Here is a 27169-nt window from a genome sequence, read left to right on the forward strand (position 1 = left end):
AAGTTAACCAATTAAGAGATTCCAAATAAGAGAATAGCGTTGCACGTATAGCTCTTAACCAGCTAAGATCTGTCTCACCAATTTAAAAAAGGGTTGTCACAAATTTTAGAAATAAATATACTGGGAGTGTGAGTCCCAGGTCATCTCCCAAAGAGTTGCAGGAAAGAGTGCTAGTTTATTGATCAAAAAAATTCCAGAAAGTTTGAGTTGGATTATTAGTAATTAAAAGTGATTGTAAATTAAAGCAATAACAATAAACTAAGAATAATTATGGATATTCTAAATAAAAGGCCATGACTGGGTGAATAATTGAGTGGAAGTCTTATCCTTGTTGGAATCTTCTCAAGTGTAGTGTAAAGAGGTTGTTGTTCTCACTTGGTTAACCCTTACTAAATAAAGGAACGTATAGTGATTGAACTAACTCTTACCCACAAATCCTAGTCCTCTCCCTTAGGAAGGTCCAGCGTTAGCAGGTATAGAATTAGCCAACAACGTCCAATTTAACTAGGCACTTCAGCATTGCAACTCAAGTGTCTCCTCTTAATCAACCGCCATGTCAAGTAGAGGATCTACTCCATTGACATGAAATTAATAATCATAAAAATATAAGAAGACATAATTAATTAAAATTAAATAGAGAATCAAAATTTATTAAAAATAAAAATAACTCTATATATTGATAAATTCAAAATGTAACATACTTAATTGAATAGAGTCAATGAGCAATGAGTAAAAGTAGAGGAATAAGGAAGCAAACTAAAGTAATGTCTTCAATGGAGGTAATGACTCTCACCATAAAAAATCCAAGCAAAAGCATAAACTATGAATGTAATGCAAATCTAGATTCAGATCTAAAAACTAAGAGTAATCCTAATATCGATGAATCTGAATGTGTGTGGATGCGTGATGAGTGACGTGGTGAAAATTAGCAGATTAAGAATTATTAAGAAAAATGGCGTTGCATGTACAGCTCTTAACCAACAAAAATCCCCTTGTCAATTTAGAAAAGAGTTGTCACAAAATTAGAATTAGAATACTGGGAGTATAAGTCCCAAGTCGTCTCCCAACGAGTTGCGAAAAGATGTGCTATTTTATTAATCAGAGGTTTTCCAAAATGGTTTTGAGTTTGATAAATAGGAAACTAAATCAGAGAATTTATGTAATTTAAATAAAAATCTTGACCGGGAGAAGTTTAATCGGAAGTTCTATCCGTGTTGGAATTTTCTCAAGATCAATTAATAATTAGTAGTTATTTCTACTTAGTTAACCCTCAACGAATGACGAAAAGTCAAGTTAAAAGTCAACTTCTATTCACAAGTCCTAATCCTCTCCCTTGGGAAGGATTAGAGTTAGTGACTAACAAGCCAACCAACAACGAACCAATTACAATTGAACTCTTGAGTATTCCAACTCAAGGATCTCCTTTTAATCAACTCCCAATCAAGTTGAGGAACTACTCCATTATCATAAATGTAGACTTCACAAAATAAAGAGGGGAAATAAAAAGAGACATGATAAACATTAATAAAAAAGATTAATAAAAATAAATAAAAATAGTCTTTGTATTAAATAACTCTAAAAATAATCCAATTGTACTCTGGACAAATTAAGGATATGAAAGAATAAGTAAAAAGTAGGTAAGCAAACTAGAATGACCAGTTCCGGAGGTAGACTCTTCTCAATCCCCAAAGCCAAAATCTTTAAATCCTAAATTATGAGTATAAAGAAAAACCTAGAGAAAAAGGTGGAATTCTCCCTCTAGATCTCCCAACTAAAAAACTAAAATTATCTGGAATGAGAGTTGTTTTGTCTCTGCATGTCCCCTGGCTCCAATCTGCGTTTCTGGGCCGAAAACTGTGTTAGAACGCAGCCCAAAATTCACGCCAGCAACTTCTGTAAATTCTGCAGATCGCGCACGTCACGCGACCGAGTCGTCCATGCGTTCGTGTCACTCAGCGTTTTCCGTGCCACACGTGTGCGTCGTCCATGCATTCGCGTCACTCGTGTAGTTTCCAATCCACGCGTTCGCGTCAGGCACGCGAGCGCATCACTGCAATTTCCTCTATTTCGTGCGGTCGCGTGAGCCATGCGCCCGCGTCACTTCTCACTGGTCATCTCCTCAATTTCTTGTGTTCCTTCCATCTTTGCAAGCTTCCTCTCCATTCTCTAAGCCATTCCTGCCCTATGAAGCCTGAAACACTTAACACACAGATCACGACATCGAATGGTATAAAGGAGAATAAAAATATTCAATTAAAAGATCTTTTGGAAGCAAGTTTTTAATCATAGAACAATTTTAGGAAGGAATTGTGAATACATTTAAATCATATGAATAAGTGGGTGAAAGACTTGATAAAACCACTCAATTAAACACAATATAAATCATAAAATAATGGTTTATCGATCTCCCCACACTTAAACATTAGCATGTCCTCATGCTTAGTTGAAGGAGATAAATATGAATGAATAGGGGCATGTAAGACTCATGCAATGCAATGCAACCTATATACACGAATGCAACTATATGATTTTTCTATCTGATTAAAAATAAATAAGTTCTCTAAGACCAAACATGGAGCAGATTCCACTAGTTCAAATCATACAGTAAAAGCAAGTAAATTTGTAAGGAGACAGCTCGTGAAAGCAGGGAACATAGAATCAAGTATTGAACCCTCACTGATGGTGTGTGTGCACTCTAATCTCTCTAGTATATAGGGTAATCACTCTATCCTTCTCTAATCATGCTTTCTAATTTTTGTTCTTCACCTAACCAATCAACAATATTTAATGTACCAATGCAAACATCATGAGGTCTTTTCAAGGTTGTAATGGGGCTAAGGTAAGGGTAAAGGTATATATGGCTAAGTGAGCTTATAAATTGAATCTTTAATTAACCCAAGCTTTCACCTAATCATATATGTATTTTCTAGATAGCCTCAAATTTTATACCTAGCTACCCAGAATTTCATTTTCGCATTCCACACTCGTGTATCAACCTTTATTTTAATTTTATCACATGTGCATTGATTGTTGAACTTTAACTTATCATTGGGGTAATTTTGTCCCCTTATTTACTAAATTTTTTTTTCTTTTTCTTTTTTTTTAACATAAAAATAAACATAGCTTATCAATGCACATAGATTTTCAGTTTTCTTTCATAGTTTTACATGAGCAGGTACCCAAATTCCCATTATCTTATCATGACACATTCCTTTATTAACCTTTCTTCCCATAATCTTCCCATACTCAATTAACACACAATTTCTATCTTAAGCTAACCAAAGATTCAATTGGGATATTTAATTATTTTGCTGCTTAAGGCTAGTAATGTGGTAAAATGTAGAACAAGTGGGGTTAAAACGGCCCAAAGTGGCTAACAAAGGTAACTTAAAGGGTTGGCTTATTTGGGATAAGTGAGCTAGACAAAAAATGGCCTCAATCATATGCATGCATATAACATATTAACATTGGACATATAGGATAAAACAAAATTCAAATTACAATCATAGAGAAATAAGCACACAAGAATAAAATAATTATGGTTAAATAATGTAACCATGTATTTAGGCTCAAAGTCTCACAGGTTGTGTGTTCTTTAGCTCAAAAACCATGTTCCAATTACAACTTCAAACAAATTTAACATAAAGGTTTTGATTTAAATTAGTGAAATTTTTCAAAAATAGGGTCTTAAAAGGAATTTATTATCTTTTCAATCAAGTAGAACATGTATGCAATTAACCTATTACTATGCAATCTATCCTATTCTAAAAAAATTGAAAAACTAACTATTTTATTGGTGTTAAGGAAGAGAAATTACCTCCGGAAGTCAGGCACTGACCGACCTCCCTACACTTAAGGCTTTGCACCGTCCTCGGTGCCATCTGTCAGGAACAAAGGGGGGCTGGTAGCAGTATCTCCACAGTCGGGACCGTCATGGCTCCCTATGCTGGTAAATGAAGTGGAGTTCGGGGTGTCTGGGTCCTTGTCAGGTATGTGGTTGCCTGTGGGTAGCTCCTTGAGGTATTTGAATCGGCGCTGGTTGCGGCGCTCTCGTAGCTTCGCCTTTTGTTCTTGCCGGTCCAACCTCTCCGGTATTTGATGGAGCAGCTGACTTGTTGAAGGTGCTTGTGGTGTGGAAGGGGGAATATCTGCAGCTTGTTCTACGGACTGGCTGGTAGTGGCTGTTGGTGGCCTGAGATATTTTCCGTTAGGGATATACTGATCATCCCGTGGAAGCATGACTTTGGTGTCCCCAGCTCTGTAGGAGACTCCGGCTGCTGCGACAAGATCTGAGACCAACGCGGGAAAAGGTAGGTTGCCCGCAATTTGTACGTGTCCCATGGCATTCCGGATGTATCTTGGTAGGTTTAGAGGCTGGTCTGTGAGGATGCACCATAGTAGAATGGCCATGTCTGCAGTGAAGGAGGACTCATGAGTGCTTGGAAAGACGTAGTGGGACATAATCTGTGCCCATATGCGAGCCTCCAAGGTAAGTGCGGAAGCCGACATTCCCTTAGGTCGGGAACGATGGTATCTATAAATCCATTGATGCCAGGGCATCTTGGCCAGTTTCACTGACCTTTTCTTTACTGTTTTTAGGTTAGTTTCATGCATTTCCTTAGGAAATAAGCTAGTTTTGGGTAGATATTCACTTACACCTTGATTCAAGCATACATTGTGCATTTTACATTATTTCATGAGGATTTTGCATAAGTGATGCACAGAAAACTTGTCTCACAACAAATCTCCCTTCGGCAAGTGTACCGAATTTGTCGTCAAGTAAAAACTCACAATAGAGTGAGGTCGAATCCCATAGGGATTGATTGATCAAGCAACTTTAATTAGAAGAATGTTCTAGTTGAGCGAATCCAGAATTTGGGTTGAGAGTTGCAAAAAATAAAATGGCAGGAATGTAAATAACAGAAAAGTAAATGCTAGAATTAAAGGACTGGAAGCAAATGACTGAAAGTAAATTGCAGAATTGTAAATGGGAATGGGGGATTTGCTCATAAAAGTAAATGGCAGAAATTAAAGGGAATGGGTAAGATCAGAGATGGGGAGTTCATTGGGCTTAGGAGATGTTGCAATTCTCCGGATCAAGTTCATTTTCATCTCTTCCTCAATCAATGCACTCATTGATCTCCTTGGCAATCTTAAGTGATTGAATTACAATTTCTTGCAATTCAATCTCTCAAATCTTGATCAATAGCCAATTCCTTGGTCAATTTCTCATGAGAAGAGATGAAGTATGGTCACTGATTATACCACATGCATTTCCCAAATCAAGAATTGAGAGGGTTATAGTCACATACCCATCCAAACCCAATTTGGTTGAGCATGAGAAAGCATTTCTAGCTTGATCTCTTCATTCCTCTTTCAAGGTTCAAAAGAGATCCAAGTTTGAATAGCTTCTCTTCCAAGATAACTACTCAATTGGATGAAGATCGAAAGCTTTCAATTAAAATCAAGATAAAAGATAGAAGAAGAATAATGAAAATTAGTATTGATCCATCAAATTACAACAGAGCTCCCTAACCCAATGAAAGGGGTTTAGTTGTTCATAGCTCTAGAAAATGAAAACAAAGATGGAGAATACATCATAAAACTAGAAAATGTAGAGAAAGTAAAATACAGAGAGTAGTTCTCTTTTTCCAGCCTCCAGAACTCCTTTTACAATTCAAAGCTACTCCTATATATACTACTCTTCTCAGCTTCAAGTTTACTCTTCAAGTCTTGGGCCTTTGGATTTTGAGTTTGAAGCAGTTCTTTTCTTCATTTGGACTTGGCTTTACTTGCAGAGAGAAAGTGCTAAGTGGGCAGAGACTTCAGCTCAGGGCGTTAGGGGTGTTAACATTTAGTGAAAGTATAAGTTCGACAACGTTAGTGACACTTAACATTTTCACTAAGGTTCCAATGTACCCCTTTGCCTCACGTTAGAGCCCACGTTAACTATGTTAACGTGGCTTCTAACGTGGCCTTGCCAAACTTCGAGAACGTTAGTGACAATCAACATTGTCACTAATGTTCCAGTGTGCCCCTTTTTGCTTCACGTTAAAGCTCCACGTTAACTAGGTTAACGTGGCTTCTAACGTGGCCTTGCCAACCTTCGAGAACGTTAGTGACACTCAACATTGTCACTAACGTTCCAATGTGCCCCTAGATCTCACGTTAGAGTCCACGTTAACTAGGTTAGCGTGGCTTCTAACGTGGCCATTCTTAGCCATCCCAACGTTAGTGATAATGTTGAGTGTCACTAACGTTGGCTCATCATTCATTCCTCATCGTTAGCTTCCACGTTAACTAAGTTAACGTGGAAGTTAACGTGGCTCCTTAGGGGGTTGTGTGGTTGCTTCCAACGTTAGTGACAATGTTGAGTGTCACTAACGTTGGCGACAACCCTCACTTCTTGCGTTAGCTCCCACGTTAACCAAGTTAACGTGGGAGTTAACGTGGTGTGTTGCATCCTTAGGCCAACATTAGTGACAATGTTGAATGTCACTAACGTTGGCTTCTCTTCCCCCTTTAACGTTAGAGGCCACGTTAACTAGGTTAACGTGGGCTCTAACGTGGCCACTCATGAGTGTTTGCCAACGTTAGTGACAATGTTAAGTGTCACTAACGCTGGCTGAACTTCCCTTTTTCCACGTTAGAGTTCACGTTAACTTAGTTAACGTGACTCTTAACGTGGGCAATGATGGCTATGAGAGTGTCATTGGCAATCACTTTTCTCATTAACCTTGCAAGTTTCCTCCCTTTCCTTGCTTCCTTTGGTCCTGAAATCAAGTAATAGAGTGCATCAAAGTTCTAGTCCAAGTCATGGGCAATGCAACATACAATTTGTCACTAAACTTATGCAAAATCCTCATGAAATAATGTAAAATGCACAATGTATGCTTGAGTCAAGGTGTAAGTGAATATCTACCCAAAACTAGCTTATTTCCTAAGGAAATGCATGAAACTAACCTAAAAATAGTAAAGAAAAGGTCCGTGAAACTGGTCAAGATACCCTGGTATCACAACACTAAACTTAAAGCTTGCTTGTCCCTAAGCAAGTACTGGAACAAGAGAATGATGAATGGAATATCCAGAGGAATGAGTCATTCTTGTGAAAGTCATGTTACTGATTTTATGGTGGTTTCAAGCATAGCAACTTAGGTTCATTCCATTACTGGCTTTCAAACCTTTATCATGTCCCTAAACACTTACTTTGTTTATATCCCATGAGACTTTTATTCATTGATCTTTTTATTGTTATTTCAAGGGTTATTTGTGTTATTTAGGCTAAGTGCTCTGTAAGGGGGCAACTCTTTAAGATAAGTTTTCAGCCAACACTCCCGAACCAGTTGGTTCAAGGTGCTAGGTGTTGAAACACCCCTAAGGACTTACTCCCTCAAGTCTCTCCCCCATACATACACACCACAGGCATATAGTTTGTTTATTTTCTTTTCTTGAGACCTTGGTGTCCAGCACCTCTTTGGGTTACTAAATGCTCTGTAGTGAGGGTTACTCTTGATAGTGGATTTTCAGCTGATAATCCCGGGTTAGTTAACCCAAGTTGCCAAGTGATAAAGCACCCCTGAGAGCTTATTCATCCAAGTAGATCCCTCACACAGGAGCACCACAGACACTTGTCTCAAGGTCCAAACCATTGGTGCCTAGCCTTATTGCTTACTCTTTTTCTCTTGTTTTTCACTTCCATTATTCTTTCCCTTTTCTCTTATTAGGATCTTGTCATATACTCAGTCTCATGGGTATATCCAAAGTTAAGTATTCAGGATAGATAGTTATCCTCCTAACCTTGTGGTTGAACCAACTTAGCTAACTTATGACTACCCCAAAGATTCATGAATGCACTTCCACAATATGAACTCCACTCTGGTCTTTTAAAAACAATCATTCTCTCTTCATTTAATTCAAAATGGACAAGCTTACAGGTAAATAAGGGAAAGATGCAGTGACATTTAAACCAGAAATCATGGACCTATTCAGAAAGAAAACTTAAAAGACAGAATTTAAAAAGTTTAAACATAACATGGAAGCAGGTTCTATTTCATACAAGATCTTCCTTATTTAAAGCATAGAAAATGATGGACTAAAAGGAACTCCACCACCTTTCATTCATGTGGATGCCCATGCTCCCCTCCTTGCTTGTCCTCATTGTCTCTCTTGAGTGCTTGTGCTCCCACTTCCTTTGCCTTTTCCAAGCAGCTTCTTCCAGAAACCACCATCTTCCATCTTCTTCTTGAGTGTCTCCTTTTGCTGTTTTACCTTCCTCTCTTCTTGTTCTACAAAATCTTTTACCTTCCTCTCTTCTTATTCTACAAAATCTTTTTGGACCTGAATCAACCTTCTCAGCCGAATCTTGAATCCCCTCGGCGATGAGCTCATTCACGTTGATTTCCCCACCTTGTATTAAGCAATGCACCATAATAGCTCGATTGATGTTTACCTCTGAATTATTTGCAGCTGGTAGAATGGACCTCCTCACAAGTTCAAACCACCCCTTGGCTTCAGGGCTCAGGTCTCCTCTCTTGATGAACTTGGGTCTCCCATCTGTGTACCTCTCCCAGTCAGCTGCTATAACACAGATGTCTGCCACTATCTCTGAGAGCTCATTATTATCAGGGCTTCTACTTATCCTTGCTTGATAACTTTCCTCATCAAAACGAGGTGATTTCAGGTGAAGAACTCTTGTTATGGCATTTGGGCTGAAGTCCACCTCTTTTCCTCTTACGTAACTTTTGAAGGTTGGGGCCTTGGTTTTATCTTCTCTTACTACATTCGCATAAAATTCTTTGATGAGGTTTCCATTGATCTTCCCCTCTGGACTTGTGAGCAATTGCCACCCCCTCTGTTCGATTTTCTCCAGAATTTGTGGTGACTCATCTGCATTGATTTGGAAGATTAACTCTGGCAATATCTTTCTCACCCTTATCTGTTCGAATTCACATTCATGAAAGGCAGTTTTGAATTTTTTCTCATCGAAAGGAATACTGTCCATGGGTTCCTTCCTCTTTTGCCTCTTTGAGCTTGATGATGCCATGAATTGAGTTGCTGTTTTGAAGTGGAGGTTGGAGGATACGGAGAGATGAGGAATAGGTTGGCTAGGACAGAGTGTGATGAAGGGGTTTGAGCAAGCCGAAAGTATGAAGTGTGGAGAGTGGGAATTTGAGTGTGAGGAATGATCATGCACTAAGGTTCACTTATATACGGGGTCATGAGTGGATGAAAGGTGTGGATTGCAAGGATTGTTACTTGATGGACGGTTGGGGTTGTGTATGAAGGAAAGACAAGGATCATCACTTAATGAGAGTGATTGGTTCGATCTTCAAGGGTCTTCTTTCTCCAATGTTGCATGGCAGCGTTTCCCCATGCGTTCCCTCTTGGGACATGTGTGTAGTGCTCTTCATTAATTGGCGAAATCTCCCCCATTTAATTGTCCAATCAATCCCTTTTCATGCTTCTTTTCCTTTCCTATAAAGATTTAAAATAAGAAAATTAATATCATAAAAAAAAATTCAAACTCTACGGCTAGAATACAAGGGAAGAAAGAGAGTTTGTATATTTATGAATTTCAACTTAGCCAACTACTAGTGTATCCTCATGCATTTTGGTGGCACCATGGGGTGACACCAAACTTAGTTTGAAGCATTGTGATGACAAGTTTTGTTCAAAGCTCCAAGAGTTCTGCTTTGAACACCAAACTTGTTCTTCACTATAGACTGCATGATAAAGATTTCACCAAGTGTTTGTCAAGTTTTGGTTGAAATTCATAAACATCGATTTATTCATTAATTTAAAAACATATAAAACATGGGTTGCCTCCCATGAAGTACTTCTTTAGCGTCACTAGCTTGAAATTTTTCCTTCATTAGGGTGGTTGGTAGTGCTTAAAATCCTCCCCTCTTGCTGTGGACTTGTATCCATTGGTTGGATCAATGATCTCCACATGTTCCAAGGAAAGAACTCTGTTGATAGTGAAGACCTTAGGTAACTGAGATGGTACAGTAGGGAGATTAGGGGGAATATCTGGGAAGTAAGCTGAGACAACTCTATCCCCTAGAGAGAAGTCTTCCGTAGGGATCTTCTTGTTCCTCCATTTCCTTGGTACCTTCTTCTTTGTTTCTTTTGAGGTTGCCTTCCCCTTGGTGACCTTTTTTTTCCAAGGAGTTGTGATGTTGTCTTCACATGCCTCTAGAGGTTTAGGTTCCTCCAACTTTTCCTTGAGCTGTGGCAATTGCTGTTTTCCTTGTTTATCAATTGAGGGGGTTTCAGAATGAACTTGCTGTGCTTCAGTGCTTGTCTCCTCCTTCAGTGTCTCTTTATCGTTTGTGCTTAGTTCCTTGTCCTCTTGATCTGTTTCTTGTGAGAGTTTGAAGACATTGAAGCTGAGTCGTTCATCATGGATTCTCAATATTAGCTCCCATTTCTCTACATCGATAAGTGCTCTGGCCGTAGCTAGGAATGGTCTTCCCAATATGATTGGGTGAGTGTGACTCTCTTCCATGTCCAGAATGACAAAGTCTGTTGGGAGAAAGTATTTCCCAACCTTTAGCAACACATTTTCCACCACTCCTATTGCTTGCTTTTGAGTTTTGTCAGCCAGTCTGATGATTACATCTGTGGGCATTATTTCATTAATCTGCAGCCTCTTCACCAGGGGTAAAGGCAGTAAGTTGATGCTGGCCCCCAAATCACATAGTGCTCTATCGAACATAGTTTCGCCTATGGCACAAGGGATGTGAAAACTCCCTGGGTCTCTTCTTTTTGTAGGCAGCTCAGGTTGAATAAGGGCACTACATTCCTTGTTCATCACTATAGTCTGGCCTCCTTTGAGTTAGCTTTTCCTGGAAAAAAGTTCCTTCATATACTTGATAAATGCAGGCATTTGTTGAATTGCCTTGATGAATGGTATGTTTACATGCAGAGATGCAAACAAGTCTAGGAACCTTGAGTATATTCTCTTTCCCACAGCACCATTGATCTGTTGAGGGAAGGGAGCATAGAGCTTCAACAACTCTTGTTGTAAAATTTCTGGTCCTTGGTGATTTCTATCCTCCTCCTTTGTTGAGTTGTCTTCAGGTTGTTTGCAAAGTTTGCCTTGCTTGTCTTCAGTCTCTTGATCACTCGTAGTGACCATTTTGCAATCTTCCCATCTTACTTTCTTTGCTTCTCCCTTGGGGTTTTTCTCCGTGTCACTTGGGAAGCTATCGGTGGGTTTGGGAATCTTCTCAGCTAAATATCCCACCTGGAATTCCAGCTTCCTAATGGTCTCTCCCTGGTTCTTAATATTGGCTCGCACTTCCTCTTTGAACACCTTATTTTCTTGAATCTCTTGGCGTATTCCTTCAAGTAGGGCTTTAATCTTAGAGAGCTTGTCATCAATTGATGGGTGATTCGGAGCAGATGTGTTATTTTGGTTTTGATAAGCATATGAAGAAGTGTTGTTGTGGGGGTGTTGAGACGTCCTCTGTGTGAATTGCTGGTGAGCTGTATTGTTGTTGGAGTTGTAACGTCTCTGGTCTTGGTTTTGATCTTGCTCACCTCCCCACCCAAAGTTTGGGTGGTTTCTCCATCCAGGGTTGTAGGTCTTGGAGTATGGATCATAGTTTTTCCTTGGGAAACTCCCAATGTAGTTGGCTTGCTCCTGACTCCCCTCTGCTTCTTCATTCACTCTTTCTTGTATTGTTGATGAAGTGGAGATTGCTGCTACTTGGTTCATCTCCATCTTCTTGGTGAGGTCAGCCAGCTACTGGGTAATGAGCTTGTTTTGGGCCAACAGAGCATCTACATTGTTTAGCTCCATTACTCATCTTGTGTTCCCTCTTTCGGAAGCATAGAAGTAGTCGTTCTCTGCTACTATTTCAATAACATCTATAGCTTCCTCAATGGTCTTCTTCTTGTTCAAAGATCCTCCAGATGAATGGTCTACGGCCTTCTTTGACTCATAAGAGAGCCCTTCATAGAAAATGTGCAGCTGCACCAATTCGTTGAACATGTCAGGTGGACACCTCCTTGTTAAGTCCTTGAACCTCTCCCATGCTTCATATAGAGTCTCACCATCTTGTTGCCTGAAAGTTTGGACCTCAGCTCTCAGCCTATTGATTCGTTGAGGAGGGTAAAATCTTGCTAAGAATTTGTTCACCACGTCTTCCCAAGTTGTCAAGCTTTCCCTTGGGAAAGATTCCAGCCATTTGGCTGCCTTGTCCCTGAGTGAGAATGGAAATAAGAGCAGTCTATAGGCGTCAGGATGAACACCATTAGACTTCACTGTGTCACATATTCCCAGGAGGGTGGTTAAATGTTAATTGGGGTCTTCTTGAACACTTCCTCCAAACGAACAGTTGTTCTGAACAAGGGTGATGAGCTGGTTTAAGTTCGAAGTTGTTGGTATGGATTGTTGGCTTTTGGATGCTACTTCCACAATTGCCTGGGTTTGGATTGATGTAAGAGCCCAAAACTCTTCTATCCTCCCCAGCATGATTTGCTCTACCTCCTCCCCCATGGTTGTGATCTTCTTCTCCATGATGGTTTTCCATGTTGTCTTCCATGTTTGTTTCAAATAATTCTTCTTCTTCCTCAGTACCAACCATTTTCTTTCCTCTTGCCTCCCTCCTTAATCTAAGGAAGGTCCTCTCAGGTTCAGAATCGAAGGAAGTTGAAGCCCTGCTTCTTCTCCTTGTCATACAACCATCAAGTGCAAGCAAGAAAAGATAGGTGCAGAAAGTATTTGTGTCAGAATTACTGTTAGTTGTGGGTGATGCAATATATCAAACAGTTAGTGGGTTAGCAAACAGAATTAAAAATAACAAAGAAGAACAAAAGAGAAGATGGAGAAGGGAAGAAGTTTAACTAAAACAAAAAGTAAATCACTCAAACAGAAAATGAAATTTACAAAATAAAAATGCTCAATCTAGTGATCTTCCAATCTAATCATTGTTGATGCACAATCAATCCCCGGCAACGGCGCCATAAACTTGATGCACAGAAAACTTGTCTCACAATAAATCTCCCTTCGGCAAGTGTACCGAATTTATCGTCAAGTAAAAACTCACAATAGAGTGAGGTCGAATCCCACAGGGATTGATTGATCAAGAAACTTTAATTAGAAGAATGTTCTAGTTGCACGAATCCAGAGTTTGGGTTGAGAGTTACAGAAAATAAAATGGCAGGAATGTAAATAACAGAAAAGTAAATGCTAGAATTAAAGGACTGGAAGCAAATGACTGAAAGTAAATTACAGAATTGTAAATGGGAATGGGGGATTTGCTCATAAAAGTAAATGGCAGAAATTAAAGAGAATGGGTAAGATCAGAGATGCGGAGTTCATTGGGCTTAGGAGATGTTGCAATTCTCCGGATCAAGTTCATTTTCATCTCTTCCTCAATCAATGCACTCGTTGATCTCCTTGGCAATCTTAAGTGATTGAATTACAATTTCTTGCAATTCAATCTCTCAAATCTTGATCAATAGCCAATTCCTTGGTCAATTGCTCATGAGAAGAGATGAAGTTTGGTCACTGATTATACCACATGCATTTCCCAAATCAAGTATTGAGAGGGTTATAGTCACATACCCATCCAAACCCAATTTGGTCCAGCATAAGAAAGCATTTCTAGCTTGATCTCTTCATTCCACTTTCAAGGTTCAAAAGAGATCCAAGTTTGAATAGCTTCTCTTCCAAGATAACTACTCAATTGGATGAAGATCGAAAGCTTTCAAGTAAAATCAAGAGAAAAGATAGAAGAAGAATAATGAAAATTAGTATTGATCCATCAAATTACAACAGAGCTCCCTAACCCAATGAAAGGGGTTTAGTTGTTCATAGCTCTAGAAAATGAAAACAAAGATGGAGAATACATCATAAAACTAGAAAATGTAGAGAAAGTAAAATACAGAGAGTAGTTCTTTTTTTCCAGCCTCCAGAACTCCTTTTACAATTCAAAGCTACTCCTATATATACTACTCTTCTCAGCTTCTAGTTTACTCTTCAAGTCTTGGGCCTTTGTATTTTGAGTTTGAAGTAGTTCTTTTCTTCATTTGGGCTTGGCTTTACTTGCAGAGAGAATGTGCTAAGTGGGCAGAGACTTCAGCTCAGGGCGTTAGGGGTGTTAACATTTAGTGAAAGTATAAGTTCGAGAACGTTAGTGACACTTAACATTTTCACAAACGTTCCAATATACCCCTTTGCCTCACATTAGAGCCCACGTTAACTATGTTAACGTGGCTTCTAATGTGGCCTTGCCAAACTTCGAGAACGTTAGTGATATTCAACATTGTCACTAACGTTCCAGTGTGCCCCTTTTTGCTTCACGTTAAAGCTCCACGTTAACTAGGTTAACATGGCTTCTAACATGGCCTTGCCAACCTTCGAGAACGTTAGTGACACTCAACATTGTCACTAACGTTCCAATGTGCCCCTAGATCTCACGTTAGAGTCCACGTTAACTAGGTTAGCGTGGCTTCTAACGTGGCCATTCTTAGCCATCCCAACGTTAGTGATAATGTTGAGTGTCACTAACGTTGGCTCATCATTCATTCCTCATCGTTAGCTTCCATGTTAACTAAGTTAACGTGAAAGTTAACGTGGCTACTTGGGGGGTTGTGTGGTTGCTTCCAACGTTAGTGACAATGTTGAGTGTCACTAACGTTGGCGACAACCCTCACTTCTTACGTTAGCTCCCACGTTAACCAAGTTAACGTGGGAGTTAACATGGTGTGTTGCATCCTTAGGCCAACGTTAGTGACAATATTGAATGTCACTAACGTTGGCTTCTCTTCCCCCTTTAACGTTAGAGGCCACGTTAACTAGGTTAACGTGGGCTCTAACGTGGCCACTCATGAGTGTTTGCCAACGTTAATGACAATGTTAAGTGTCACTAACGTTGGCTCAACTTCCCTTTTTCCACGTTAGAGTTCACGTTAACTTAGTTAAGGTGACTCTTAACGTGGGCAATGATGGCTATGAGAGTGTTATTGGCAATCACTTTTATCATTAACCTTGCAAGTTTCCTCCCTTTCCTTGCTTCCTTTGGTCCTGAAATCAAGCAATAGAGTGCATCAAAGTTCTAGTCCAAGTCATGGGCAATACAACATACAATTTGTCACTAAACTTATGCAAAATCCTCATGAAATAATGTAAAATGCACAATGTATGCTTGAGTCAAGGTGTAAGTGAATATCTACCCAAAACTAGCTTATTTCCTAAGGAAATGCATGAAACTAACCTAAAAATAGTAAAGAAAAGGTCAGTGAAACTGGCCAAGATGTCCTGGCATCAATAATTTTAGTGACAAATTGTATGTTGCATTGCCCATGACTTGGATTAGAACTTTGATGCGCTCTATTGCTTGATTTCAGGACCAAAGGAAGCAAGGAATGGGAGGTAACTTGCAAAGTTAATGAGAAAAGTGATTGCCAATAACGCTCTCAAAGTCATCATTGACCATGTTAAGAGTCAAGTTAACTAAGTTAACGTGAACTCTAACGTGGAGAAGGGAAGTTGAGCCAACGTTAGTGACACTTAACATTGTCACTAACGTTGGCAAATGCTCAGAAGTGGCCACGTTAGAGTCCACGTTAACTTAGTTAATGTGGCCTCTAACGTTAGAAAGGGGGAGAAATGCCAACGTTAGTGACATTCAACATTGTCACTGACGTTGGCCTAAGGAGAAACATACCACGTTAACTTGGTTAACGTGGGAGCTAACGTAAGAAGCAAGCATGGTCGACAACGTTAGTGACACCCAACATTGTCACTAACGTTGGAAGCAACCACACAACACCCCAAGGAGCCACGTTAACTTCCATGTTAACTTAGTTAATGTGGAAGCTAACGTTGATGAGTGAAAGAATGGCCAACGTTAGTGACACTCAACATTGTCACTAACGTTGGGGATGGCTAAGCATGGCCACGTTAGAAGCCACGTTAACCTAGTTAACGAGGACTCTAACGTGAGACATAGGGGCACCTTGGAACGTTAGTGACAATGTTGAGTGTCACTAATATTCTCAAAGGATGGCAAGCCCACGTTAAAGAGCCACCTTAACTAAGTTAACGTGGGCTCTAACGTGGGAACAAAGGGGGCTTTTCAAAATTATTGGAAATGTTAAGTCTCAATAACGTGTGCGAAGGACTTAGAGGCAACGTTAGTGGCAACGTTTATGCCACTAACGTTGAAGTTAACGTGGCTTTTACTTAGTAACGTTAGTGAGAAAGTTGATTGTCACTAACGTTCTCGAACTTATATTTTCACTAAACGTTAACACCCCTAACGTCCTGAGCTAAAGTCTCTGCCCACTTCACATTTTCTCTCTGCAAGTAAAGCCAAGCCCAAATGAAGAAGAGAACTGCTTCAAACTCAAGATCCAAAGGCCCAAGACTTGAAGAGCCAACTAGAAGCTGAGAGAAGTAGTATATATAGGAGTAGCTTTGAATTGTTGAAAATATAAGGAAAAGGGGGAAAAAAGGAACTACTCTCTGTATTTTACTTTCTCTGCAATTTCTAGTTCTATGATGTATTCTCCATCTTTGTTTCCATTTTCTAGAGCTATGAACAACTAAACCCCTTTCATTGGGTTAGGGAGCTCTGTTGTAATTTGATGGATCAATAATAATTTTCATTATTCTTCTTCTATCTTTTCTCTTGATTTTACTTGAAAGCTTTCGATCTTCATCCAATTGAGTAGTTATCTTGGAAAAGAAGCTATTCAAACTTGGATCTCTTCTGAACCTTGAAAGAGGAATGAAGAGATCAAGCTAGAAATGCTTTCGCATGCTGGACCAAATTGGGTTTGGATGGGTATGTGACTATAACCCTCTCAATACTTGATTTGGGAAATGCATGTGGTATAATCAGTGACCATACTTTATCTCTTCTCATGAGCAATTGACCAAAGAATTGGCTATTGATCAAGATTTGAGAGATTGAATTGCAAGAAATTGTAATTCAATCAATTAAGATTGCCAATGAGATCAATGAGTGCATTGATTGAGAAAGAGATGAAAATTAACTTGATCCGGAGAATTGCAACATCTCTTAAGCCCAATGAACTCCCCATCTCTGATCTTACCCATTCTCTTTAATTTCTGCCATTTACTTTTATGAGCAAATCCCCCATTCCCATTTACAATTCTGCAATTTATTTTCAGTCATTTACTTCCAGTCCTTTAATTCTAGCATTTACTTTTCTGTTATTTACATTCCCGCCATTTTATTTTCTGCAACTCTCGACCCAAATTAAAGTTGCTTGATCAATCAATCCCTGTGGGATTCGACCTCACTCTATTGTGAGTTTTTACTTGACGACAAATTCGGTACACTTGCCGAAGGAAATTTGTTGAGAGACAGTTTCCACCCGCATCAAGTTTATGGCGCCGTTGCCGGGGATTGATTGTGCATCAACAATGATTAAATTGGAAGATCACTAGATTGAGCATTTTTACTTTGTGAATTTCATTTTTTGTTTTTTGTTTGAGTGATTTACTTTCTGTTTTAGTTAAACTTCTTCCCTTCCCCCCCTACTCTTTTGTTTTTCTTTGTTATTTTCAATTCTGTTTGCTAACCCACTAACTGTTTGATATATTGCATCACCCACAACTAACAGTAATTCTGACAAAAAAAATACTCTCTGCACCTATCTTTTCTTGCTTACACTTGATGGTTGTATGAACCTGAGAGGACCTTCAACTTCCTTTGATTCTGAACCTGAGAGGACCTTCCTTAGATTAAGGAGGGAGGCAAGAGGAAAGAAAGTGGTTGGAGATGAGGAAGAAGAGGAATTCTTTGAACCAAACATGGAAGACAACATGGAAAACCATCATGAAGAAGAGGATCACAACCATGGGGGAGGAGGTAGAGTGAATCATGCTGGGGAGGATAGAAGATTTTTGGGCTCTTACATCAATCCAAACCCAGGAAATTGTGGAAGTAGCATCCAAAAGCCAACAATCCATGCCAACAACTTTGAACTTAAACCACAGCTCATTACCCTTGTTCAGAACAACTGTTCGTTTGGAGGAGGTGTTCAAGAAGACCCCAATCAACATTTGACCACGTTCCTGAGAATATGTGACACAGTGAAGTCTAATGGTGTTCATCCTGACACCTATAGACTGCTCTTGTTTCCATTCTCACTTAGGGACAAAACAGCCAAGTGGCTGGAATCTTTCCCAAGGGAAAGCTTGACAACTTGGGAAGACGTGATGAACAAATTCTTAGCAAGATTTTACCCTTCTCAACGAATCAATAGGCTGAGAGCTGAGGTCCAAACAAGATGGTGAGACTCTATATGAAGCATGGGAGAGGTTTAAAGACCTAACAAGGAGGTGCCCACCAGATATGTTCAACGAATGGGTGCAGCTGCACATTTTCTATGAAGGGCTCTCTTATGAGTCAAAGAAGGCCGTAGACCATTCATCCGGAGGATCTTTGAACAAGAAGAAGACTATTGAGGAAGCCATAGATGTTATTGAAATAGTAGCAGAGAACGACTACTTCTATGCTTCCGAAAGAGGGAACACAAGAGGAGTAATGGAGCTAAACAATGTAGATGCTATGTTGGCCCAAAACAAGCTCATTACCAAGCAGCTGGCTGACCTCACCAAGAAGATGGAGAGGAACCAAGTAGCAGCAATCTCAACTTCATCAACAACCCAAGAAGGAGTGAATGAAGAAGCAGAGGGTAGTCAGGAGCAAGCCAACTACATTGGAAATTCACCAAGGAAAAACTATGATCCATACTCCAAGACCTACAACCCTGGGTGGAGAAACCACCCAAACTTTGGGTGGGAAAGTGAGCAAGATCAAAACCAGACCAGAGACGTTACAACCCCCACAACAACACTTCTCCACACGCCTATCAAGACCAAAATAGCACATCTGCTCAATCATCCATCAATTGATGACAAGCTCTCTAAGATCGAAACCTTAATTGAAGAAGTATGCAAAGACATTCAAAACAGTAAAGCATTCAGAGAGGATGTGCAGTCAAACATGCAGAATTAAAATGCTGCCATCAAGAAACTGGAGACACAAATCAGCTATCTATTTAAGCAGCTTCCTAACCACAACCTTTGCTATGATGCCAATTCAAGCAAAAGGGAGGAGTGTCAAGCTATCACACTTAGGAGTGGGAAGGAACTGAAGGAACTGCCCCAAAAACCACAAGAAGAAGGCTCAAATGAGAAGGGAGAAAAACAAGATGGAGTTCAACCTCCCACGCCAAGTCCGCAGAAAGAAAAAGGGGTGCCACAACTGAACATCTCAAGAGCTCCATATCCCCAACTCAACATACCCTTTGCTGAAGCCATAGAACAAATGCCACTCTATGCCAAGTTTTTGAAGGAGCTAATGACTAAGAAGAGAAGCTGGAAGAACAATGAGACTGTGATACTAACCGAAGAGTGTAGTGCTATCATTCAGCATAAACTACCCCAAAAACTGAAGGATCCTGGGAGTTTTCAGATCCCTTGTATTATAGGAGAAATCACAGTAGAGAAGGCTCTTTGTGACTTAGGGGCCAACATCAATTTGATGTCAGTTGCTATGATGAAAAAGATGAAAATTGAGGAGGCTAAACCAACAAAAATGGCCCTACAACTGGCAGACCGATCGTTCAAATTCCCTCACAGGATAGTAGAGGATCTGCTGGTAAAAGTGGGAGATTTCATATTTCCAGCAAATTTTGTGGTGCTGGACATGCAGGAGGACGCCAAGACCTCCATCATCTTGGGAAGGCCATTCTTGGCCACTGCTGGAGCTGTCATTGATGTTCAGAAGGGTGACCTCACCCTGAGATTACACAATGAAAAGATGACATTCAATGTGTTCAAGGCCATGAGTTACCCACCAGAACAATTGGGGGAATGCATGAGGTTAGATGCACTTGAGGATGAAGTGCAGGAGAATTTTGAAGAAGAAGAACCTGAAAAGGACGAGAGATTGGTGGAGGAAGAATCTGAATAAAGTGAAGAGGTGGCCACAGCAGACATACATATACCAGATGCACCAAAGGAAGGGAACGAAAAGTCAGAAGCACCCAAACTTGAACTCAAAGCACTGTCACCCACTCTCAAATATGCATATCTAGGAGAAAATGAAAACTACCCAGTGATCATAAATTCATCCCTCAGTCAAGATCAAGAGGACGAGCTACTCAAGGTGCTGCAGGAGCATAAGGATGCCATTGGATGGACCCTTGCTGACTTGAAGGGAATCAGTTCAGCCATATGCATGCATAAAATACTGTTGGAAGATGATGCTAAGCCATCCATTCAATCCGAAAGAAGGCTGAACCCAATCATGAAGGAAGTGGTACAGAAAGAGGTTATGAAGCTTTGGCAAGGAGGGGTCATATACCCAATTTCGGACAGCCCTTGGGTTAGCCCCATACATGTTGTGCCCAAGAAGGGAGAAATCACTGTGGTTACCAATGAGAAGAACGAACTCATACCTACAAGGACCGTCACAGGATGGCGGATGTGCATAGACTACAGAAAACTCAATGAGGCTACCCGAAAAGACCATTTTCCCCTTCCATTCATGGATCAGATGTTGGAAAGACTTGTAGGGCACGCATATTATTGTTTTCTCGACGGTTATTCAGGATATAACCAAATAGTGGTTGATCCCAGAGACCAAGAGAAAACCTCAGTTACTTGTCCGTATGGAGTGTTTGCCTATAGGCGCATGCCATTTGGGCTATGTAATTGGTGCACGAAATTGTGATCTCTGGTAATGGCTCCAAAAACTTGGTGCTCTAATCTCAAATTCATAATTTGTCACAACTTCGATACAACTAACCAGCAAGTGCACTGGGTCATCCAAGTAATACCTTACGTGAGTTAGGGTCGAATCCCACGGAGATTGTTGGTATGAAGCAAGCTATGGTCACCTTGTAAATCTCAATCAGGCGGATATAAAATAGTTATGTAGTTTTCGAAATTTAGTAATAAAAGAAGGATAGAAATACTTATGTAAATCATTGGTGAGAATTTCAGATAAGCGTATGGAGATGCATTCGTTCCTCTGAACCTTCGCTTTCCTGCTGTCTTCATCCAATCAGTCTTACTCCTTTCTATGGCTGGCTTTATGTAAGGATGTCACCGGTGCCAATGGCTACTTTCAATCCTCTCGGGAAAATGGTCCAAATGCTCTGTCATAGCACGGCTAATCGTCTGGAGGCATCACCCTTGTCATTGGTTGCATCCTATTCCTCTCTGTGAAAATGGTCCGATGCGCTGTCACTGCATGGCTAATCATCTTGGAGGTTCTCGATCATACTGGAATAGGATTTACTATCCTTTTGCGTCTGTCACTACGCCTAGCACTCGCGAGTTTGGAGTTCGTCACAGTCATTCAATCCCAGAGTCCTACTCGGAATACCATGGACAAGGTTTAGACTTTCCGGACTCTCATGAATGCCGCCATCAATCTAGCTTATACCACGAAGATTCTGATTAAGAGATCTAAGAGATACTCATTCAATCTAAGGTAGAACGGAAGTGGTTGTCAGGCACGCGTTCATAGGGAATGATGATGATTGTCACGTTCATCACATTCATGTTGAAGTGCGAATGAATATCTTAGAAGCAAAACAAGTTGAATTGAATAGAAAACAGTAATACTTTGCATTAATCTTTGAGGAACAGTAGAGCTCCACACCTTAATCTATGGAGTGTAGAAACTCTACCGTTGAAAATACATAAGTGAAAGGTCCAGGCATGGCCGAATGGCCAGCCCCCATGATCAAAGAACTAGGCGTCCAAAGATGATTCCAAAGATGTCTAATACAATAGTAAAAGGTCCTATTTATAATAAACTAGCTACTAGGGTTTACAGAAGTAAGTAATTGATGCATAAATCCACTTCCGGGGCCCACTTGGTGTGTGCTTGGGCTGAGCTTTGAAGTCTACACGGGGAGAGGTCATTCTTGGAGTTGAACGCCAACTTTTGTGCCATTTTGGGCGTTGAACTCCACTTTGCAACTTGATTCTGGCGCTGGACGCCAGAATTGGGCAGAGAGCTGGCGTTGAACGCCAGTTTGCGTCATCTAAACTTGGGCAAAGTATGGACTATTATATATTGCTGGAAAGCCCTGGATGTCTACTTTCCAACGGAATCAGAAGCGCGCAATTTTGAGTTCTTTAGCTCCAGAAAATTCATTTTGAGTGTAGGGAGGTCAGAATCCAACAGCATCAGCAATCCTTCTTCAACCTCTGAATCTGATTTTTACTCAAGTCTCTCAATTTCAGCCAGAAAATACCTGAAATCATAGAAAAACACACAAACTCATAGTAAAGTCCAGAAATGTGAATTTAACATAAAAACTAATGAAAACATCCCTAAAAGTAACTATATTCTACTAAAAACATACTAAAAACAATGCCAAAAAGCGTATAAATTATCGGCTCATCACAACACCAAACTTAAATTGTTGCATGTCCCCAAGTAACTGAAAATTAAATAGGATAAAAATAAGAGAATATACTATAAATTCCAAACTATCAATGAAACATAGCTCCAATCAAATGAGCGGGACTTGTAGCTTTTTGCCTCTTGAATAGTTTTGGCATCTCACTTTATCCATTGAGGTTCAGAATGATTGGCATCTATAGGAACTCAGAGTTTAGATAGTGTTATTGATTCTCCTAGTTCAGTATGATGATTCTTGAACACAGCTATTTTATGAGTCTTGGCCGTGGCCCTAAGCACTTTGTTTTCCAGTATTACCACCGGATACATAAATGCCACAGACACATAATTGGGTGAACCTTTTTCAGATTGTGACTCAGCTTTGCTAAAGTCCCCAATTAGAGGTGTCCAGGGTTCTTAAGCACACTCTTTTTTTGCTTTGGACCTTGACTTTAACCGCTCAGTCTCATGTTTTCACTTGACACCTTCACGCCACAAGCACATGGTTAGGGACAGCTTGGTTTAGCCGCTTAGGACAGGATTTTATTCCTTTAGGCCCTCCTATCCACTGATGCTCAAAGCCTTGGGATCCTTTTTATTACCCTTGCCTTTTGGTTTTAAGGGTCATTGGCTTTTTGCTCTTGCCTCTTTCTTTCTATTTTTTTTTGCCCCCTTTTTTTTTCTGCAAGCTTTGTTCTTTGCTGCTTTTTCTTGCTTCAAGAATCATTTTTATGATTTTTCAGATTATCAAATAACATGTTTCCTAGTCATCATTCTTTCAAGAGCCAACATATTTAACATTCTTAAACAACAACTTCAAAAGACATATGCACTGTTCAAGCATACATTCAGAAAACAAGAAGCATTGTCACCACATCAATATAATTAAACTAAGTTCAAGGATAAATTCAAAACTCATGTACTTCTTGTTCTTTTGAATTAAAACATTTTTCATTTAAGAGAGGTGATGGATTCATAGGACATTCATAACTTTAAGACATAGTTACTAACTACTAATGATCATGTAATGAAGACACAAACATAGATAAGCACATAACATAGAAAAAAACAGAAGAAATAAGAACAAGGAATGAATCCACCTTAGTGATGGTGGCGTTTCCTTCTTGAGGAACCAATGATGTCCTTGAGATCTTCTATGTCTCTTCCTTGTCTTTGTTGCTCCTCCCTCATTGCTTTTTGATCTTCTCTAATTTCATGAAGGATGATGGAGTGCTCTTGATGTTCCACCCTTAATTGTCCCATGTTGGAACTTAGTTCTCCTAGGGAGGTGTTGATTTGCTCCCAATAGTTTTGTGGAGGAAAATGCATATGAGGCATCTCTGGGATCTCATGGTGATGAGCTTCCTGTGCCTCTTGAGCTCCATGAATGGGCTATCTTGCTTGCTCCATCTTTTTCTAAGTGATGGGCTTCTCTTCCTCAATGTGAATGTCTCCTTCTATGGAAGCTCCAGCTGAGTAACATAGATGGCAGATAAGATGAGGAAAAGCTAGCCTTGCCATGGGGGAGGACTTTTCGGCTATTTTGTAGAGTTTAAGGGAGATGACTTCATGAACTTCTACTTCCTCTCCAATCATGATGCTATGAATCATGATGGCCCGATCCACAGTAACTTCGGATCGGTTGCTAGTGGGGATGATGGAGCGTTGTATGAACTCCAACCATCCTCTAGCTACAGGCTTGAGGTCCAGTCTTCTTAGTTGAACCGGCTTGCCTTTGGAGTCAATCTTCCATTGAGCTCCTTCCACACATATGTCCATGAGGACTTGGTCCAACCTTTGATTAAAGTTGACCCTTCTAGTGTAGGGGCGTTCATCTCCTTGCATCATAGGCAAGTTAAACGCCAACCTCACATTTTCCGGACTAAAATCCAAGTATTTCCCCCGAACCATTGTAACATAGTTCTTTGGATCCAGGTTCTTACTTTGATCATGGTTCTTGGTGATCCATGCATTTGCAAGAACTCTTGAACCATTAGGATGCCGACTTGTTGGATGGGATTTGTTAGAACTTCCCAACCTCTTCTTTGAATTTCATGTCGGATCTCTGAATACTCATTTCTTTTGAGTTTGAAAGGGACCTCGGGGATCACCTTCTTCTTGGCCACAACATCATAGAAGTGGTCTTGATGAGCTTTGGAGATGAATCTTTCCATCTCCCATGACTCGGAGGTGGAAGTTTTGTCTTCCCTTTCCCTTTTCTAGAGGATTCTCCAGTCTTAAGTGCCATCAATGGTAATGGAAAAACAAAAAGCTTATGCTTTTACCACACCAAACTTAGACTTTTGCTCGCCCTCGAGCAAGAGAAGAAAGAATAAATGAAAAAAAGAAGAAAATATGGAGAGGAGGGGGGAGGTGTGTTTCGGCCAAGAAGAGAAAAAAGGGTTGTGTTATGTGAAAATGAGGAAGGATGGAGGGCTATATATAGCGAAGGGAGGGGGGGTTAAGGTTCGGCCATATGGGTGGGTTTGGGTGGGTAATTGATTTGAATTTTGAAGGTAGGTGGAGTTTATTGGGTAGGTTTATGGGGAAAAGTGGGTGGATGTGAGTGGTGAAGGGTTTTGGGGAAGAGTGTTTATTGGGAATAGAGGATGATTGAGAAGAGAGAAGAGAGTGAGTGGAGGTAGGTGGGGATCCTGTGGGGTCCACAGATCCTGAGATGATCCTGTGGGGTCCACAGATCCTGAGGTGTTCAAGGATTTACAACCTTGCACCAAATTAGGCATGTAAAATGCCCTTGCACACAACTCTGGGCGTTCAGCGCCAGGTTGGTGCCCATTTTGGGCGTTCAACGCCCAGATATTGCCCATTTTGGGCGTTCAGCACCAGAACCATGCTCTGTTCTGGCGTTGAACGCCAAACAGGTGCTTCCTCCAGGGTGTGATTTTTCTTCCACTGTTTTTGATTCCGTTTTCAATTTTTATATTTATTTTGTGACTCCACATGATCATGAACCTAAGAAAATATGAAAAACAAAAATAAAATTAGATAAATAAACATTGGGTTGCCTCCCAACAAGCGCTTCTTTTATGTCAATAGCTTGACAGTGGGCTCTCATGGAGCCTCACAGATGTGTAGAGCTTTGTTGAGACCTCCCCACCAGACTTAGAGTTTGGATATGGGGGTTTGACACCAAACTTAGAGTTTGGTTGTGGCTTCCCAACACCAAACTTAGAGTTTGACTGTGGGGGCTTTGGTTGACTCTGCTTTGAGAGAAGCTTTTTATGCTTCCTCTCCATGGATGCAGAGAGAGATCCTTGAGTTGTAAACATAAGGTTGTCCTCATTTAATTGAAGGATCAATTCTCCTCTGTCCACATCAATCACAACTCTTGCTGTGGCTAGGAAAGGTCTTCCTAGGATGATGGATTCATCCTCATCCTTCCCAGTATCTAGGACTATGAAATTAGTAGGGATGTAAAGGCCTTCAACCTTCACCAACACGTCCTCTAGTTGTCCATAAGCCTGTTTTCTTGAATTGTCTGCCATCTCTAATGAGATTTTAGCAACTTGCACGCCATAGATTCCCAGTTTCTCTATTACAGAGAGGGGCACGAGGTTTATCCCTGAACCAAGGTCACACAGAGCCTTAAAGATCATGGTGCCTATGGTACAAGGTATTATAAACTTTCCAGGATCCTGTCTCTTCTGAGGCAATGTCAGTTGATCCAGATCACTTAGTTCATTGGTGAACAAGGGAGGTTCATCTTCCCAAGTCTCAATACCAAATAATTTGGCATTTAGCTTCATGATTGCACCAAGGAACTTAGCAGCTTGCTCTTCAGTAACATCCTCGTTCTCTTCAGAAGAGGAATACTCATCAGAGCTCATGAATGGCATAAGGAGGTTCAATGGAATCTCTATGGTCTCTAGATGAGCCTCAGAGTCCTTTGGTTCCTCAGAGGGAAACTCCTTATTGATCACTGGACGTCCCAAGAGGTCTTCCTCCTTGGGATTCACGTCCTTCTCCTCTCTTGTGGGTTCGGCCATGGTAATTAATTCAATGGCCTTGCACTCTCCTTTTGGATTCTCTTCTGTATTGCTTGGGAGAGTACTAGAAGGGATTTCAGTGATTCTTTTACTCAGCTGACCCACTTGTGCTTCCAAATTTCTAATGGAAGACCTTGTTTCATTCATGAAACTCACAGTGGCCTTAGATAGATCAGAGACTAAATTTGCTAAGCTAGATGGATTCTGCTCAGAATTCTCTGTCTGTTGCTGAGTGGATGATGGAAAAGGCTTGCTATTGCTAAGCATGTTTCTTCCACCATTATTAAAGCCTTGTTGAGGCTTTTGATCCTTCCCTGAGAGATTTGGGTGATTTCTCCATGATGGATTATAAGGTTCACCTATATAATTTACCTCTGCTATTGCAGGGTTTTCAGGATCATAGGCCTCTTCTTCAGAAGGTGCCTCTTGAGTACTGTTGGATGCAGCTTGCATTCCATTCAGACTCTGAGAAATCATATTGACTTGCTGAGTCAATATTTTGTTCTGAGCCAATATGGCATTCAGAGTATCAATTTCAAGAACTCCCTTCTTCATAGGCATCCCATTACTCACAGGATTCTTCTCAGAAGTGTACATGAACTGGTTATTAGCAACCATGTCAATGAGTTCTTGAGCTTCTGCAGGAGTTTTCTTTAGGTGAATGGATCCACCTACAGAAGTATCCAATGACATCTTTGATAGCTCAGATAAAACATCATAGAATATATCCAGGATGGTCCATTCTGA

The 27169-nt window shown here is 40.4% G+C and overlaps 1 non-coding gene across 1 annotated transcript; it reads left to right on the top strand.

Annotated features, from left to right (window-relative positions):
• The first annotated feature begins 11996 nt into the window (after positions 1-11996).
• LOC148571381 (small nucleolar RNA R71) lies at positions 11997-12100 on the top strand. Its single transcript, XR_015880249.1, has one exon. It is a non-coding gene; the product is annotated as a small nucleolar RNA R71 (small nucleolar RNA).
• The last annotated feature ends 15069 nt before the right edge of the window (positions 12101-27169 follow it).

This window comes from Arachis ipaensis, chromosome B3 (genome assembly GCF_059453495.1).
Source record: "Arachis ipaensis isolate K30076 ecotype BB chromosome B3, ASM5945349v1, whole genome shotgun sequence".
Classification (NCBI taxonomy): domain Eukaryota; kingdom Viridiplantae; phylum Streptophyta; class Magnoliopsida; order Fabales; family Fabaceae; genus Arachis; species Arachis ipaensis.